This window comes from Myxocyprinus asiaticus, chromosome 6, assembly GCF_019703515.2.
Source record: "Myxocyprinus asiaticus isolate MX2 ecotype Aquarium Trade chromosome 6, UBuf_Myxa_2, whole genome shotgun sequence".
Taxonomy (NCBI): Eukaryota; Metazoa; Chordata; class Actinopteri; order Cypriniformes; family Catostomidae; genus Myxocyprinus; species Myxocyprinus asiaticus.
Window position 1 is genome coordinate 3,907,443 of NC_059349.1, and position 19,901 is coordinate 3,927,343.

Sequence of the window (19,901 nt, forward strand, 5' to 3'; positions counted from 1 at the left end):
TTGGAATACAGTTCATTTTAATAACATTATCCTTCCCAATCATCAATAAATGTAATGAAGCCCACCTGTCTACATTGCTCGAAAACCGTTTTATGAAAGGGTCAAAATCAACTCTGACTAAATCAGAAAAATTTGTTGGGAATAAAATGCCCAAATACTTAATGCCCTGTTAGGGCCACTGGAAGGCGCCTGGCTGGAAGGCCGTTACTGGACAGTATGCTGTCAAAGCCAAAGCTTCGGATTTAGACCGATTGACTTTGTATCCTGAGAACTTGGAAAAGGAATTAATAATTCTGTGGAGGCAAGGCATAGATCTAGTGGGGTCGGAGACGAATAATAAAATATCATCTGCATAAAGCAAAAGCTTATGCGCCACACCTCCCGCCATCACCCCTGAAAAATCATCATCTTTTCTTATCGCGGCTGCTAAAGGTTCCAGGGCAAGACAGAACAATATGGGGGAAAGAGGGCAGCCCTGACGGGTGCCCCTATCCAGAGTAAAATAATCTGAAATTAATCCATTTGTTTGTACCGCTGCTACAGGGTGTTTATAAAGTAACTTAATCCAACCAATAAACGTACTCCTGAACCCATATATTTCCAAAATCTTAAAAAGATAATCCCATTCTACCATATCAAACGCCTTTTCGGCGTCAAGTGAGATGGCAGCGACCGGAGTCTTATCATTCGCCACTGACCACATGATGCTGATGAGACGCCTAATGTTGTCAGAAGAGCTGCGGCCCCGAATAAACTATATGTATAAGAGATGTCGTAACCTTACTTAATCGTTTAGCCAAAATTTTAGCCAGAATTTTTACATCTAGCTGGATCAGAGAAATTGGACGGTAACTTTTACACATTGGATCTTTGTCCTTTTTAAGAATCAGACTGATCCGGGCTTGTGTCATGGTTGGAGGAAGCTTTCCATTCTTTAATGATTCAGTATAAACTTCTAACAAAAGTGGAGCCAGTTCTGTAGCATAAGATCTAAAAAATTCAGCAGCAAAACCATCTGGCCCCGGAGATTTACCAGTAGGTAGGGACTTGATTACCTCGTCAAGTTCCTCCAAGTTTATCTCAGAATCAAGAGAGTTTTTTTGCTCATTCGTCAGTTTAGGGAGTTCTAATGGTTCCACAAAGTTCCTAATATCTTCATCAGTAGACAAAGACGTGGAACTATAGAGATCAAGATAGAATTCTTTAAAAGCATTATTATTATCAATGGCTGGGGTAAAAATTTCACCACCAGCATATTTCACTGAGGGAATAGTAGAAAAAGACTCTCTCTGCTTAATATATCTAGCCAAAAGCTTCCCTGCTTTGTCCCCTGACTCAAAGTATGACTGTCTTGCCCTGAACAACCAAAACTCCACTTTCTGTGACAGAATAGTATTATACCTGTATTTCAATCAGGTCAATTCTCTGAGGCCATCAGATGACATACGGCGCTTCAGCTCTGCCTCGGCACTTTTAATATTTCCTTCCAACTCCACAAGTTCTCGTGCTTTGAATTTTTGGATAAATGAGGCATACTGTATGATTCGACCCCTAAGAACCACCTTAAGTCCCTCCCAAGCCACGCCTACAGAGGATACCGAGGACCAGTTGGTCTCCATATAGACACTGATTTCAGTCTTTAACATTTGTTGAAAATCAGGATTTTGCAAAAGGGATACATTAAAGTGCCAGTTATATGATTTCCTATTCTCTGTATGTGGCAATATCTCTAAACTCACCAGGGCATGATCTGAGACTAAGATATTTCCAATTGAGCAATCAACAACAGATGAAATGAGGGACTTCGATATAAAAAAAAAATCTATTCTAGAGTAAATCTTATGAACTGATGAAAAAAATTTATAATCCCTACCAGATGGGTTCAAAAGTCACCAGATATCTACAAGACCAAGATTTTTACAGATCTTGTGAAGTATCAATGTAGCTCTAGGGGGTTTACACACTTTTGCTTCACTGTGATCAAGGACTGAGTCCATCAAAAGATTAAAGTCTCCTCCCAACATTATGTCATGAGAGATGCCAGCAGCTTGCAACATCCCTTCAAGATCTATAAAAAAAGCCCTGATCATCAGCGTTAGGTGCATAAATATTAGCCAAAATCAACATTTGCCCCTGAATTTCTCCTAACACAACAATGACTCTTCCTAATTTATCTTTAATCTGTTTGAGACATTTGAATTGTAGATGTTTATTAATCAATATAATGACTCCCCTGCTCTTACTTGAGCCACCACTAAAGAAAACATGTCCACCCCATATCTTCCCAAATTTTTCAGCTTCTTGTGGGGAAAAAAGCGTTTCTTGAAGAAACACTATATCATATTTCTTGCGCTTAAGAATAGAAATAACCTTCCTTCTATTTATGGGGTGCCCCAACCCATTTACATTCCATGTGGAGAGAGATAACCCATTCACATTAACATTTGACATATTGATATAATACAAAATAATAAAAAAAATAGTGTGTCAAAAACAAAATTATACAGACCACATTCCCCATTAATGCAACAATCAAACCCCGAACTTCCCCCGGAACAAAACAAACAGAAAAAAGAAAAATGTGCGCATTAACCCCGCGCACGACAGCGCCAACCGGTGACAATCCCTTTAAACTCAAAGAGTCCATGTACGCCTACGAGAGCCCCCGCGACAACTTTGCCATTGGAATGCTCGAGTCCGGTGCTTCTGCACAAATTTTGTGAGACACAATTACAATTACAGAAAATACTTTGTAAAACATACCCCAGCCAACAGGCAGAATAACAGAAAAAACATGTAGATTAATTCACAGAACTGTCTTGAAGGTGTGTTCCTCCTCAAACTAAACTCCAGCTGATATAAAACCGTTCAGTTTCCTCAGACAGACAAACAATTGTTCAGTGAACTGGCTGTTATGAGTGCAGCAGATGAGGTAATCATTCTACTAGGAGGCATAAGCACAAAGAACAAACATATTTAACCACAACTGTCCCGAAGTAGTGTAATTCCACAAAACAAGCTCCAGCCATTAGGCAGAGCCAGCACGAAAAACAAAACCAGCATCCCGGTTCCTTGGATGATCAAGAGCCAAACTAACTCGGAGGCCGTGCAAAAAAAACAACAAAAAAAAACACCATAACTTACTCAGCTCGTCAACTTTATAAAAGACGTCCTTTATGTGAGCATATAGATATTTTGTGGTCATCCAAAGTGTCCATTCTCAATCTGGCCGGAAACTTCAGTGTAACTAAAAATCTTGCCTCAATGCAAATTCTCTCAATCTCAAAATTTCTTGGAGTCATGCCATAAAACAAACTCCAACCGCTAGGCGGAGTCAACACAAAAAGAAACAAAAATGGCACCCAGCTTCCTCAGATAATAGAGTACCTGAACCGCGAGTCAGTCCACTAAAATAAGAAACATCAAATGGCTTACTCCAATGTATTTATAAAGGAGAGTGCCTGTTTTGGACAAGTAAATACTTTGCGACCATTCTTCGTTTCTATTCTCAGTTTGGCCGGGAACATAAGAGCAAACGAGATCTTTTTCTGATGTAAGAGTTTCTTGCATTCCTTGAACCGATCGCGTTTCTCTCTTGTGGAATTCGCAAAGTCCGGGAACAAGGAAATATTATGGTTCTTCCAAGAAAGCTTCCCTTTGCTCCTCGCCTGGCACAACTCGAGATCTTTATCGGATGATTTCAGAAATTTGGCCAGAATGCATCGAGGCCTATCTCCCTCCGGCACTCTGTGAGCTCGCTCGATTTCCAGATTGTGGCCTGTTATGTCGAGCAGACTCGGGAAAAACTCGTCCAGGAATTTCACCATATCTCTGTCCTCTTCATGCTCAGGAATTCCAACAATTCGTATGTTATTCCTTCGGCTCATATTTTCGAAATATTCCAGTTTTTCTGAAATTAATTCCAAATCTGTTTTGGACATGGGCGGATTAGCGGTTAATTCACTTTCCGATAACTCAAGATAATCTATTCGTTTTTCAACTTCTGTCACTCTTGTAAACAACTTGGAGAATTTTGTTTCCATTGCCGTAATCGATCGACGTATTACAGCGAGATCCTCCAAGTCAGCAAGAACCTTCGTCAGCATCACCGACATGTTGGACAACTGACGCTGAATATCTTCTCCCGACGTGCCGTCCAAATCGAGTCTCCGGTCCGCAGTCCCGTCAGAGGCCTCAGCTTGAACACTCAGCTTGTATTTTAATGTCTCCAGAGTCTGAGAATTTTGACTTCTTTGCCATATTTACCTCAAAGAGCAAGTATGTAATTGGGTGTATCGAATCTCACCGGATCACAACATGAAAATAATTAAAAAACTAGCAAAGTTCGCAGAGCTCGTCATTCACACGTCTGTCTCTCGCATGGCGTCACGTGAACCCAGTTTTCACATTTTGATGCAGGAACTCTGCTCGACGACCGACCTCACTCTCCGAGCAACGGAGGTCACGGCGCAGTCTCCCGGGACGATGGCCACACTAGTGGTCCAGGAGCGCCACCTTTGGCTCAACCTGGTCGAGTTGGCGAGGCCGACAAGACATGGTTCCTTGCTGCCTCCATTTCCCAGGCATGCCTATTCGGCGACACCGTCGAGGACTTTGCCCAGCAGTTCTCGATGGTGGACCAGTAGACAGATGCTAGCCGGCATATCCTGCCCCGGCGCAGCTCAAGATCCCACACCCTGTCTACTCATCACCAAGGGCGTCCCCCTGCGGTGACTGCACCGGCTCTGCCGCAGCCTGCCCCTTTGGCCCGGCCCCAGCGTGGAGCCCACCGTAGGAAGCAGACGCCACCCGTCTTGCGGCCGCCCAGAACCTGTGAAAGGCTTCAAAGCGCCCTTGAGACGGGCAACCCAGGGACAATGAAACTCACTGCTCTGGAGCTGGTAAGCAGATCTCTCCATCTTTTTGTTACCTTTTGCATTTAATTGCACTGCATGCCCAAGTGGCTGCAGTACTCAAGAGTTGAGCAAGAGTGGTTTCCTTGTTCCCTGGGTCACGTATCCGGTGTGCACAGCCGTCATCACGACCACCGTCCACCACTCTATTTGGCAGGTTTGGCGCTCCAGCGGTGGTCTCCCACCACTGAGCGCCCAGCTGTGGCACAAATCCGCCCCCGATGTGACAGTCTCCATGGGTCACGAGGACAGGCCTCTTCTTCCCCCGTCCCAGGGTGTTCCAGGGGTGGTCACAAGGAGCCAGGTAAGTGCTTCGATGTCCCTGAAATCAGCACGGCCACAACAACCTCGGGCTCCGCCCCGCTGCGAGGCCCCACCTGCCGGTACGTCCCCTTGGTCCCCCTTGCCCAGAGCTTGGACTCGTGACTTGCGCTTTCCAATCCGTCGCGATGGCTGATCCGGACCCTCTGACTCGGCTACGTGATTCAGTTTGCCAGGCGTCCACCCAGGTTCAGCGGCATCCACTTCACCTCGGTGAAGGGCGAGAACACTGCTACCTTGCACGTGGAGATCGCTACCCTCCTACGGAAGTATGTGATAGAGCCTGTCCCTCCGGCCAAGATGAAGAAGAGGTTTTACAGCCCCTACTTCATTGTACCGAAAAAAGGCGGTGGGTTGCGGGCAATCTTGGACCTGCGAGTACTGAGCCTGGCTTAACACAGACTCCCGTTCAAAATGCTAATGCAAAAATGCATTCTGGCGAGTGTCCGGCATCAAGATTGGTTTGCGCTGGTAGACCTGAAGGATGCGTACTTCCACGTCTCGATTCTACCTTGACACAGACCCTTCCTGCGGTTTGCATTCAAGGGTCGGGTGTAACAGTACAAGGTCCTCCCTTTCGGCCTGTCCTTGTCCCCTCGTGTCTTCATGAAGGTCGCAGAGGCAGCCCTTGCCCCGTTAAGGGAAGTGGGCATTCACATCCTCAAATATCTCGACGATTGGCTAATCCTAGCTCACTCTCGGGATGTGTTGTGCACACAGAGACCTGGTGCTCTCGCACCTCAGTCGATTAGGGCTTCGGGTCAACTGGGAAAAGAGCAAGCTCCTCCCAGTGCAGAGCATCCCTTTTCTCGGTTTGGAGTTGGACTCAGTCTCGTTGACGGCGCGCCTCACGAATGAGCGCACACAGTCGGTGCTGACCTGTTTGAAGGCATTCAGACAGAAAACAGAGGTTCCACTGAAACTCTTCAGAGGCTCCTGGGGCATATGGCATCCTCAGCGGTGGCCACTCCACTCGGGTTGATGCATATGAGACCGCTTCAGCACTGGCTTCAGACTCAAGTCCCGAGATGGGCATGTCGCCATGGGACACATTGCGTGGCCATCATGCTGATCTGTCACCACCTCTTTAGCCCTTGGACCAACCTCATGTTTCTACAGGCAGGCGTTCCCCTAAAGCAGGTCTCCAGGCGTGTCGTGGTTACAACAGACACCTCCAAAAGGGCTGAGGCACTGTATGCAACGGGCAAGCAGCCGCTGGCTTATGGACAGGCCCACGGCTGCATTGGCACATCAACTGCCTCGAGTTGCTGGCAATTCTGCTCACCCTGCGGAGGTTTCGGCCATTGATCCAGGGCAAGCATGTGTTAGTTTGGACAGACAACACAGCAACAGTAGCATATGTCAACCGTCAAGGTGATCTGCGCTCCCGTTGTATGTCACAACTCACCCGCCGTCTCCTCCTCTGGAGTCAGCAGCACCTCAAGTCCAGCTGACTTGGAGTCGATTCAGGCAGGCACAGGTAGACCTGTTCACCTCCCAAGAATCCTCCCACTGCCCGCTCTGGTACACCCTGAACGAGGCACCTCTCGGTATAGACGCGCTCGCACACAGCTGGCCCCCTGGACTTTGCAAATATGCGTTTCCCCCAGTGAGCCTACTTGCACAGACCCTGTGCAAGGTCAGGGAGGATGAGGAGCAGGTCATCCTGGTAGCACCCTACTGGCCCACCCAGACGTATTTCTCGGCCCTCACACTCCTCGCAGTGTTAGACACGATCACTCAGGCTAGGGCCCCCTCTACGAGGTGCCTGTATGCCTTTAAGTGGCATATGTTCGCTAAATGGTGTTCTTCCCGACACAAAGACCCCCAGAGATGTGCAGTCGGATCAGTGCTTTCCTTCCTGCAGGAGAAGTTGGAAGAGCGGCTGTCCCTCTCCACCTTAAAGGTGTATGTAGCTGCTATAGCGGCACATCACAACACAGTGGACGGTAAGTCCTTAGGGAAGCACGACCTGATCGTCAGGTTCCCGAGAGGCACCAGGAAGCTGAATCCCTCCAGACCGTGCCTTGTTCCCTCATTGGACCTCTCTGTAGTTCTTCAGGGTCTACGGAGAGCCCCCTTTGAGCCCTTGCAGTCAGCTGAGCTTATGGCACTCTCTTTGAAGACTGCCCTCCTGACTGCGCTCACTTCCATCAAGAGGATAGGAGACCTGCAAGCGTTCTCTGTCAGTGAAACGTGCCTGGAGTTCGGTCTGGGCTACTCTCACGTGATCCTGAGACCCCCAAGGTTCCCATGACCCCTTTTAGGGACCAGGTGGTGAACCTGCAAGCGCTGCCCCAGGAGGAGGCAGACCCAGTCCTGACATTGCTGTGTCTGGTGCACACTTTACGCATCTATTTGGATCGCACGCAGAGTCTCTGAGCAGCTCTTTGTCTGTGTGGAGTGGCACCTCGAGCTCCGCCCCGCCGCGAGGCCCCACCTGACGGTACATCCGATGACGTTGTCCCTTTGGTCCCCCTTGCTCAGAACTTGGACGCATGGCTTGCGCTTTCCAATCCATCACGAGGGCTGGTCCGGACCGTCTGACTCGGCTATGCGATTCACTTTGCCGGGTGTCCACTTCACCTTGGTGAAGGACGAAAACGCTGCTACCTTGTACGGAGATCGCTACCCTCCTACGGAAGGGTGCTATAGAACCTGTCCCTCCAGCCGAGATGAAGAAGGGGTTTTTCAGCCCCTACCTCATCGTACTGAAAAAAGGCGGTGGGTTGCGGCCAATCTTGGACCTGTGAGTACTGAACTAGGCTTTACACAGACTCCCGTTCAAGATGCTGACGCAAAAACGCATTATAGCGAACGTCCGGCATCAAGATTGGTTCGTGGCGGTAGACCCGAAGGATGCGTACTTCCACGTCTCGATCCTTCCTCGACATAGACCCTTCCTGCGTTTAGCATTCGAGGGTCAGGCATATCAGTACAAAGTCCTCCCTTTCGGCCTGTCCCTGTCTCCTCGCATCTTTACGAAGGTCGCAGAGGCTGCCCTTGCCCCATTAAGGGAGGTGGACATTAGCATTCTCAACTATCTCGACGACTGGCTAATCCTAGCTCACTCTTGAGACATGTTGTGCGCTCACAGGGACCTGGTGCTCTCACACCTCAGCCGACTAGGGCTTCGGGTCAACTGCGAAAAGAGCAAGCTCCTCCCGGTTCAGAGCATCTCTTTTCTTGGATTGGAGTTGGACTCAGTCTCTTTGATGGCGCGCCTTACAAACGAGCGCGCCCAGTTGGTGCTGGCCTGTTTGAAGGCGTTCAAACAGAGAACAGCGGTTCCACTGAAACTTTTTCAGAGGCTCCTGGGGCATATGGCGTCCTCGGCCGTGGCCACCCTGCTCGAGCAGGAGCAGGTCGTCCTGGTAGCACCCTACTGGCCCGCCCAGACGTGGTTCTCGGACCTCACGCTCCTCGCGACAGCCCCCCTGGCGAATTCCCCTGAGGAAGGATCCACCTGCGGTGGTAGACATGATCACTCAGGCTAGGGCCCCCTCTACGAGGCGCCTGTATGCCTTTAAGTGGCGTCTGTTCGCTAAGTGGTGTTCTTCCCGTCGGGAAGACCCCCAGAGATGTGCATTCGGATCAGTGCTTTCTGCAGGAGAGGTTGGAAGGGAGGTTGTCCCCTTCTACCTTGAAGGTGTACATTGCCGCCATAGCAGCACACCATGACGCAGACGACGGTAAGTCCTTAGGGAAGTACGACCTGATCATCAGGTTCCTAAGAGGCGCCAGGGGGCTGAATCTCTCCAGACCGCGCCTCGTTCCCTCATGGGACCTCTCTGTAGTTCTTCAGAGTCTACAGAGAGCCCCCTTTGATCCTTTGCAGTCAGCCGAGCTTAAGGCACTCTCTTTGAAGACTGCTCTCCTGACTGCGCTCACTTCCATCAAGAGGGTAGGTGACCTGCAAGTGTTCTCTGTCAGCGAAACGTGCCTGGAGTTCTGTCTGGGATACTCTCACATGATCCTGAGACCCGACCGGGCTATGTGCCCAAGGTTCCCACCACCCCTTTTAGGGACCAGGTTGTGAACCTGCAAGCGCTGCCCCAGGAGGAGGCAGACCCAGTCCTGACGTTGCTGTGCCTGGTGCACGCTTTACGCATCTATTTGGATCGCACGCAGAGCTTTAGAGTCTCTGAGCAGCTCTTTGTCTGCTTTGGTGGACAGCGGAAAGGAAGTGCTGTCTCAAAGCAGAAGATCACCCACTGGCTCACTGACGCAATAACTATGGCATATCACGCCCAGGACATGCCGCCCCCAGTAGGGCTACGAGCCCATTCTACCAGGGGTGTAGCGGCCTCCTGGGCCTTGACCAGTGGCGCCTCTCTAACAGACATTTGCAGAGCAGCGGGCTGGGCAACACCCAACACCTTTGCGAGGTTCTACAATCTCCGGGTGGAACTGGTTTCATCCCGTGTAGTGGCACGCAGGTAAGTCTGGGACAGCTGGCCGGGTGTATCGCTTGCGCATAGCGCCTTTCACCTCCCCTGAGCTGAAGACATGCGCCGTTGACTCCCAGTAGTGTTCACAAACTGTGTTCCCTGGTTGATTTCCTCCGAGCCCTGTGGCAGACAAGTTTGCGGAGAAACTCACTGCTGGCTCAGTACATGTGCTAACTTAGCCCTGTATTGGGGTAGGTGCTCCGCATGTGGTGGTTCCCAGTAGGTAACCCCATGCGACGTATATCTTCCGCTAGTTCATTTCCCTGTTGGTAAACTGCGTTTTCCTTGGGCAGAGGCCCCTCTGCCCCAGTCACCATGCTTGTAGAAACTCCTCCCCCACAGGGTAGGACCTACCATGGGACATCTCCACATGGCATTCTTCCGACAAAGCTCGGCAAGACCATGTGACATATTTCCACTCAAAATACCCCCCCGCGGTGTCTTCCCCTTGGGAGTGACACCCCCCCCGACTAGACCTGGTGGCCCCAGTTGGTTAATTCCTTTTTTGGGGGGAGAGGAAAAAAAAGGGGATAAGAGGCCATGACTGGGCAAGCCCGTCTCTATCTTTTGGGTAGTCGACTTGTCTCCAAAGGACCATTCGACACTCATAACAGTGTTGGGGGAGGTTACGTGTCGGCCTGGTGCGCTGGCTAAGAGGCACACAGTGGTCTGCCCGTCACACACCGCCAGTTCACGTAACACAGTTCAGCTAGTTGCGGCGTTTCGTATAGGGACCCCTAGTGTCACTACATCGCCACAACGTCGAGTGAGTGACAGATAGGGAACGTCCTGGTTACTTGCATAACCTCTGTTCCCTGATGGAGGGAACGAGACGTTGTGTCCCTCCTGCCACAAAGCTGAACTACCCACTGAAATGGCTGGGACCTTGTCTCGGCTCCTCAGCACAAAACCTGAATGAGTGGTTGCATACCAGCTCCTTTTATACCCGTATGTCCGGTGGAGTGGTATGCAAATACCACCCGCCAATTTTCATTGGCCTTTTATCAAAGACCAGAGGTGTCTCGGGCTCCCAAGAGTGACCCCTAGTGTCACTACATCGACACAACATCTTGTTTCCTCCATCAGGGTACAGAGGTTATGCAAGTAACCAGGACATTTGTAGTAAAACGATAGCAACCACAAAATTGACCATGGTTTCACTACAGTAATTATATTTGAACTATGGTGTTTGTAGTAAAACCATGGTAAATGTTCATAAGCGATGGATAAAGATATCGTCAGGTAACCCAAAATAATTGTGAGGGAATGCAAACTATTTCAGAAATAAAAAAATCCATCCCTGTCCTTTAAGGGGCTCCTTAATGTTGAGATGTGAATCTAGCAATACCCTATGAATTATGTCAAGATAATAATCATTGTGAAAAATTATGGTTACTACTACGTTACATATGTCTTTTGGTTGTAATAATTACATTAAGTCACTTTTGTGGTTGTCACGCATACATTATTTAAAGTTTAACCTTTTGTTTTCACAGTGCTTATAAGTGTCTCAATACTTTTATTCAGAAATATTTAATAGTGACATACTGACACACCAAATTTAGGTGAATGAAGTTCTCTCCCATGAGAGATCAGGTCATGTTGAGTATCTGCCTTGTACATCTTAGTTCTCTGAGCAGACTCCCTCAGGGAGACCCATAGGAAAGAGAAGTCACAAATGAGATCTTTTTAATATCTAATTTGTTTCTCGTAGACATCAATGAAATCAAGATACTTTTGATGAAGTTGAAGTGTGTAATTCCAATGAGTCATTAAGTGTGTTTACATGCACACCAATACGCCTATTCAGAAATTTGTGTTGTTTTGATGACTTTACTCTTGTGTAAAAATGTGGACAATAGTAATAATGATGAGGGATAACTTGCGTCCAAACATTTGACTGGTTGTGGAATGCTTACATTTTGCTCCGGTATAGTTTTGCTTGTGATTTTTCTTTTTACATATTAAAAGATATTTCTGTCTTCCATCCATTTCTTTAGGAGATGACTTATCTGTGTATTCCTGCAGCAGATTTGCCCTTGCAAACGCTGTGAGCAGACAACATGCATATCTGAAGGGCATATTTGCTAATAGCTATGATATCTCTCCACCACTAGTGGGCAGCACAAGTATTTGTGTCAACCTGAAGATATAAATAAACAACAGCTGTTTATGATAAGTTCTCTACAAAGCTCATACTCACACTGTACTCTCATTTACATTACACACCAACACATGCTGTTCCCTTTTGTCTTTTCCACAGTTTTCATTACCCATAAAGGGATGATTTTCCCAAAAATGAAAATTCTGTCATTATTCCCTAACAAAGGAGATGTTAGGCAGAATGACAACTCACCATTCACTTTTCTTTGTATGGAACCTTTCGTAATTTTTGGACGAATTATCCCTTTAATCTATGAATATTGTGATTTCATGCCATAATTGGCAGACATAATAGTTACACCCTTGAGCATGCATGCATTTTCACACACGTGTGTGTGAGTGCACATACTCACATACGCACACTTCCTCTTGTGGCCCGATTAGTGCAGGAAGGAAGTTATGAGCTGGGTTCTGCAGTGATGCCTTGGTCTCACTACGCCTTTATTTATATCCCCCCTTTACCATCAGCCCTCATGTCACCCCTCTGAGCCTGTGAAACCAAGCCATGCGTAATGTGAAACTGACCCTCTGTAACCGAACGGGACTGACCCAGCCCTGTCTCATCCTGGTCCTGTCAGCAGGATGGATGTTCTGGAGGAAACACTACCATACCTGCCGTTTCATTTTTTCTTTGCATGCTAAATAGAAACCACATGTCAGATTTCTTGACAGCCTTTATCTGGGCACTGACAAACCAAAAATATTTGTAATCAAAACAGGTCAAAATATGCAGCAAGAAGGACCAAGACTACGTCCATATTAATCTGGATAAGTTTGAAAACTGCGTTTTCATTTCTGAAATGATCTCCGCATTAATCCGGATAAATCTAAAAACAGATCTCTGCCCACATTGCTGTTATCAAACATTTTCCAAAAGTTGCTCGTCCACACTGAAACATCTGAAAACACTTAAATCCCCTTACTGCGCATGCAAAAAGAAAATAAAACATAAGAAGCGTTGCCCTGCATCACTTCCATGTACGGCCTGAAAAGCAATTGTCCTCGTATTCCGTCACCGGACAGCAATTCAGAGTAAACATCCAGTTGCCTTTGAAGGAATGCAATGTGAATGTTGTACAAATTAACATTTATCTTTAACAGCTCTATTAAAGTGGATAGCAGGCACAACAATGCCACTACAACATGGGCGACTACAACATTGGCCGCCATCTTGATTGATTTTGGTTGAACTGCGTCACATGACAACAAATACGTCATTGTTTTCAAATATCTCAGTTTTCCCTGTCCACACTACAATGGGATGACAGAGTTTTCAAATTTATCCACTTGGGAGAGCGTTTTCAAAAAGCTCAGTTTTCAATGGACAAAAATGTCATCTCGTGGACGGAAGGCCAAAACTTAGCGAAATTAATGCGTTTTCGAACTTTTTTTTTTTTTTATTTGTTCAGTGTGGTCTTTTGGGCACAAGTCATTCGGTTAGCAAATTTGAACAAGAAAATCACCCAAAATGTCCTCCAAATCCCTCTGCAGCAAAGCCAAGAGTAGTAGGGCATGTTGTGAAGACCTTTGCTTTGACACTCCTGTCTGTGATGCCATGAACAATTAACAGCGTTTCCAGGGTCATGGAAAACCTGGAAATATCAGGAAATCTTATAATTGTTATATCCTGGCCTGGATAAGTCCATGGCAATGAGTAAAATCTTAAAGAGTCTTGGAAAAGTCTCCATAAAATGATTTGAAACATTTCTTAACTAAGAAACAATGACTGGAAAGATATTGGAAAGTTCAGGGAAATTCATTGGTAAACCCATCTTCTTCGTATGACTGAAATGTAGGCCAGCATCTATAGCTTCACTTTAAGATGTTTAAGCCAGGAGATTCAGGAGATTGTGACTTCTTGTGAGACCCAATCAGCCTTCCAGGCTCCATCAGTGCCAAAGTCACGATTTCGGGGGATGTTCACATAAGTCCAGAAAGGCTTGCATGCCTTCAGACATCGATGAGGGACATTTTGAGGTCCAGGTGGATTTGGAGATGTTCATTGCTATCTACTCGTTGTGCTTCCTGGATGGTTTAGGCATCACGGTGGATGGATGGTGGAGCAGTGTAGGACAGCACAGGTAGCCAAGGTGTTGGGGTTAATTTGAGGGTTCCAGTAACACACTGCATTGCCGTGTGCAGTCGGGCATCGACAAGTCGTGTGTGGCAGATTCTGGCCCATACAATACACTGCTACAAAGTACACCAGAGCCAGTGCTGAGGTAGGTCATGCCTGCCAATTTCTGGACAAGGTTAACTCTCACTTTCGTCTTGGTGGCTGCCTTCCTCAGATGGGCATGGTAAGTTAGTGTGCTGTCCAGCTCTACTCCTAGATAGGTTGGAGAGGTGTCATGTCGCATGGTTTTGCCACAGAATATCATGTTTAGAGAACGGTCAGCACTTCTGTTATCTAGATGGAATACAGTGACTTGTTTTCTGGGGGTTTGGTTTGAGCTTCCATTTCCAGAAGTATTCAGCCATGACATCGAGGTCCTCCTTCAGTCTGGTCTCAATGTCGTCAAAGGAGGTTGCTTGCGTTGCCAAGACAAGGTCATCTGCATTTGAAAATTTATGCAACTTTGTTGGTGGCATATCACTTGTGTAGAGCTTGAAGAGTGTTGGTGTGAGTACTGAGCCTAGTGGTAGTCCATTGCTGAGAAACCGGAGGGAGCTGACTTTATCACCCAGATGTAGGTGCTTTAGGTACCTAGGTGCTTTCACACTAAATATTTTTGGTTTGTTTGACATCAAAATTTGGTTCGTTTTGTTGATGTGGACACTGTTCTCCGAACCCAGGTGCACAACCGCGAACCACACCCGAGTCCATTACGGTTTAAGTGAACACCAGCACGGTTTGCTGCTGATATGAATGTCCTAAATCACGGAAGTTAACTGCTTTTAATGATGTATAATTTGCATCTTTGCATGCTCCTGGTCGCAAATATTATGGTCATACCTGCTTGAAACCCATATGTGTATAAATGACCTTCAGAGAGCAGCTCACATTCTTCACATATCTTGCAACACATCCGCAGGCCTGCAGCAGAGAAAGACTAACATTATTCACATCTTTGCACATTCAGTGCATCCGCAGCAGACAAACGCAAATGCCATTCAGTGCATGTTTTTATTTATTATTTTTTTTTTTTTATATCCCCTTTTTCTCCCCAATTTGGGATGCCCAATTCCCAATACTTAGTAGGTCCTTGTGGTGGCGCGGTTACTCACCTCAGTCCGGGTGGCGGAGGACAAGTCTCAGTTGTCTACGCTTCTGAGACAGTCAATCCACGCATCTTATCACATGGCTCGCTATGCATGACACCGCGGAGGCTCATGCTACTCTCTGCGATCCATGCACAACTTACCACGTGCCCCATTGAGAGCAACCTGGCCAATTTGGTTGCTTAGGAGACCTGGCTGGAGTCACTCAGCACACCCTGGATTCGAACTCGCGACTCCAGGGGTGGTAGTCAGCGTCAATACCCATTCAGTGCATGTTAAGTTTTGATGGTAAAAATAGTCCTACAAGTACAATCTCCCTGGAATAGTTTGAGCTTAAGTGTCTGGGGTCAAGGGTACAGTAGTAATAGTTAAGGGCTCGTTCCTTACAGATCCTGAACCGGTAAACTTCTGTTTATCAGCTCTGTGGTTTAGCCACTATGCCAAAGAAGGTACTAGTGAGAGAACAGAACAGAAATTGGGAAAGTGAGTAAGGGTGACAAAATAAGGCTTAAAGAAATAACCGATTCTATCATTTATGTAAAGACAGTTTTGTTACCCTCTTTTTGAACACTGAAATGCATTTTGAATGTAAAATGTGTAAGGAAAAACATTTGACAACATCACAATTAAAATCGCAATATCTATAAAAAAAAAATAATAAAATTTGTTTTTGGACCTATTGCACAGCTCTTGATTTTAAATGCTTAGAATTGGTCATTCTCATATATTTGCATCCTTGGTTGAAGGGTTTCAGTGCAGGTTTAACTCAAAATGCCATTGGATTTGTATAGTTATTTGAAGTTTGTTTCAATTATCTGTGTGAACCTTGTTAAAAAGACCAGATTTTCCGGTTATCAGCATATGTGTTTTGGATGCTGGTGTCCCAACCAACCATACAAACTAGCTTAACCAGTAAGATTTCCTTTGTCAAATAGCTTTTGTCAAGGTTGTGTGAAATGTCTATTGGATATATGGATTGGTCAAGTAATTAGAGATATACACAGCAGCTGAATATGGCCCAAATCTGATTTTTCCCTCACATGTAACACAGATCTGTTTTTGAATGACTGTGTGCACAGAAGTACAAAATATTTGTTTGGAGTTACTTGTTTATTGTTACACAGTACAAAATTATGATTAAGTTAAAATGTTATAGAAAATACTAGTGCTGCTAGTTGGTTAAAATATTTAATCACATGATTTTTCATAGTTAATCACGATTAATGGCAGGTTTAAAAAAAAATAAAGTGCTGAAAATTGACACTATATACACTTCCTGTTAAAATGCATTATGGTGGTGGGGGCGTGGGTAAGCGCCTGTTTGTGAATGGAGAGCGAGATCAGGAGAACGGTAAGGATCATCACCTGGCAATGATTGTCTCTAACAGCTGTTTGTCATTGCAGTGAGAGTGGAGACGGGCTTTAAGAGCGAGCCAGATGCCAGTCCCGACAGAGAATGATGAGACACTAGCTGGAGAAAGACTCTATTGTTTTATGTCCGCTGAAAAGCAGAGTTCTGAGTGCGACCACTGAAAAGCAGAAATTTTGAGTTTAAAAGAAATAAAAAGATACCGTTTGAGTTGAATTTATTTCCTTCTTAGGAAAGAAAACAAAACAATGTGTAACAATGTTTATTTTCCTAACAAAGTTTTTTTATTAAACGCATGCGTTAACGCATTAATTTTGACAGCTCTAGAACATCCATAAATTTAAGACTGGAAGTGCAACATTCCTCTAATTTTATTTAGTAATAAAATTAGGGCTGCCAATTGATTGAAAATTTTGAATTAAATAATTTATGTCAATTAAAATAATTTAGCGCAATTAATAAAAAATATCGGTTTTTGCATAGAAAGGCCCCCAAATTAAAATAATTACATATCTGATAATTAATAATACTTTGATGATTTAATAAAGTAATATTTAAATAATTATAAATATAATATATAACAAATATAATAATTAAGATAATTAAAATACATTACATTATTGTGGCAGATGAGTAAAGCATTGATTAGACCAGGGGTCAGCAACTTTTTTCGACATGGAGTGTCATTTTAAATTTTCCTTGTTAAGCGCTGCACAAGAAAATCTGACTTTTTTTGTAGAAAAGGAATTAACACGGTTTATGTCACAAATTTGCTTTGGATTTTTGATTAGTAACCTAGAAATTGGGTAGAATCTAATATATATATATATATATATATATATATATATATATATATATATATATATATATATACACACACAAGTTTGGAATAATGTACAGATTTTGCTCTTATGGAAAGAATTGGTACTTTTATTTACCAAAGTGGCATTCAGCTGATCACAATGTATAGTCAGGACATTAATAATGTGAAAAATGACTATGAATAGCTTCAAAGAGTTCTCATCAAAAAATCCTCCACGTGCAGCAATGACTGCTTTGCAGATCCTTGGCATTCTAGCTGTCATATTGTCCAGATACTCAGGTGACATTTCACCCCACGCTTCCTGTTGCACTTGACATAGATGTGGCTGTTTTGCTGGGCACTTCTCACACACCTTACATTCTAGCTGATCCCACAAAAGCTCATTGGGGTTAAGATCCATAACACTCTTTTCCAATTATCTGTTGTCCAATGTCTGTGTTTCTTTGCCCACTCTAACCTTTTCTTTTTGCTTTTCTGTTTTAAAAGTGGATTTTTTCTAAGGCCTGCACCCCTGAGTCTTCTCTTTACTGTTGTACATGAAACTGGTGTTGAGCGGGTAGAATTCAATGAAGCTGTCAGCTGAGGACATGTGAGGTGTCTATTTCTCAAACTAGAGACTCTGATGTACTTATCCTGTTGTTTAGTTGTATATCTGGCCTTCCACATCTCTTTCTGTCCTTGTTAGAGCCAGTTTTTTGGCAATTTCAAGCATTGTATATCCTTCATTCCTCAAAACAATGATTGACTGACGAGTTTCTAGAGAAAGCTGTTTCTTTTTTGCCATTTTTGACCTAATATTGACCTTAAGACATGCCAGCCTATTGCATACTGTGGCAACTCAAAAACAAACACGAAGACAATGTTAAGCTTCATTTAATGAACCAAATAGTTTTCAGCTGTGTTTGATATAATGGCAAGTGATTTTCTAGTACCAAATGAGCAATTTAGCATGATTTCTCATGGATAAGGTGTTGGAGTGATGGCTGCTGGAAATGGGGCCTGTCTAGATTTGATCAAAAATGGCTTTTTTCAAATAGTGATGGTGCTGTTTTTACATCAGTAGTGTCCTGACTATACTTTGTGATTAGCTGAATGCCACTTTGGTGAATTAAAGTACCAATTTCCTTCCGAAACAGCAAAATCTGTACATTATTCCAAACTTTTGGCCACCAGTGTGTGTGTGTATATATATATATATATATATATATATATATATATATATATATATATATATATATATATATATATATACTACCGGTCAAAAGTTTTGAAACACTTGACTGAAATGTTTCTCATGATATTAAAAATCTTTTAATCTGAAGGCATATGCTTAAAAGTTTGAAATTAGTTTTGTAGACAAAAGTATAATGCGACCATAAACATTTAAAAAAAAAAAAAAAAAAAAAATAGTTTTTGAAATGGTTGACTTGGACTAAATAATAAAGAAAAGCAGCCAATAAGTGCCCAACATAGATGGGAACTCCTTCAATACTGTTTAAAAAGCATCCCAGGGTGATACCTCAAGAAGTTGGTTGAGAAAATGTCAAGAGTACATGTCTGCAAATTCTAGACAAAGGGTGACTACTTTGAAGATGCTAAAATATAACACAGTTTTGATTTATTTTGGATTTTGTTTAGTCACAACATAATTCCCATAGTTCCATTTATGTTATTCCATAGTTTTGATGACTTTACTATTATTCTAAAATGTGAAAAAAATAAAATAAAATAATATATATATATATATATATATATATATATATATATATATATATAAAATAAAATAAACATATTTCATTTTATGTCATACATTTTTAAATTCTGAAACTTTGATTTAAAATCTAAATGAAATATGGAGATAAACAGACTCAGACTTTTTTTTTTTTTTTTTTTTTTTTTTTTTTTACTCGTGATGTGTTTATGTTTGTTTTTTAATAATGTAGTTTTAGGAGTCACATCATTGTGCTTCAAAAGGCTTTTGTGCTGTGTTAAAATTCTCAAGCATTAATAGCGCATCCTCTTATTTACATCAAATGTATTTCAAAAGCAACAAATAAACCATAATGATGTAGAGTGTCATCCGCTCAACCTTGCAGCGTGACCGACGCAACACATTTGTGTTGTCTTGCATGACACACCGAAAGTGAAGCGCTGCCTGAACAGATCTGCACTGCGATATCAGCATCTCGTGAAGCATGAATGTTTTGCATGTGCTGCACTCTGTTTTATCACACTATAGTGTGTAGCTTCCCGTAATAACAACATAAAACAAGCTGCGTAATCAAGAGGAAGAATTACATCAGTAGGTTGATTAGCATGCAGGTGTAAGGTACTTCATATAAAATATACTCCTCTCTCTCCCTGTTATATGCATGCCAGTGCATGTTGAACTCTCCATGTGCCAAATGGGTAAAAATGTATCTCTTGCTCCAGGGTATCTTAAAAATGTTTGTTTACTGTTATAACCATCACACACCTGAAAAACTACTCCATCAACATCAGTTGTGTCATAGTCTGACAGAAGACCTCTAAAATGTAGATTATCTAAAACTGGACCCCAAAAAGTATTTGGAGACTTAAGTCACACTTTAAGGAATAATTTTTTGGCCACTTTATTCACCAATGCCTAATTTAGTAAA

The 19,901-nt window shown here is 44.0% G+C and overlaps 1 protein-coding gene across 1 annotated transcript in view; it reads right to left on the reverse strand.

Moving 5' to 3' along the window:
* The window catches only part of LOC127442870 (receptor-interacting serine/threonine-protein kinase 1-like), an 85,258-nt gene extending 73,038 nt beyond the window's left edge, over window positions 1-12,220 (reverse strand). The window contains exon 1 of the mRNA XM_051701156.1: window positions 12,202-12,220. The gene's annotated coding sequence lies outside the window, so the exon portion shown is untranslated. The remainder of the gene's footprint in view (window positions 1-12,201) is intronic.
* Between the last annotated feature and the right edge of the window lie 7,681 nt (window positions 12,221-19,901).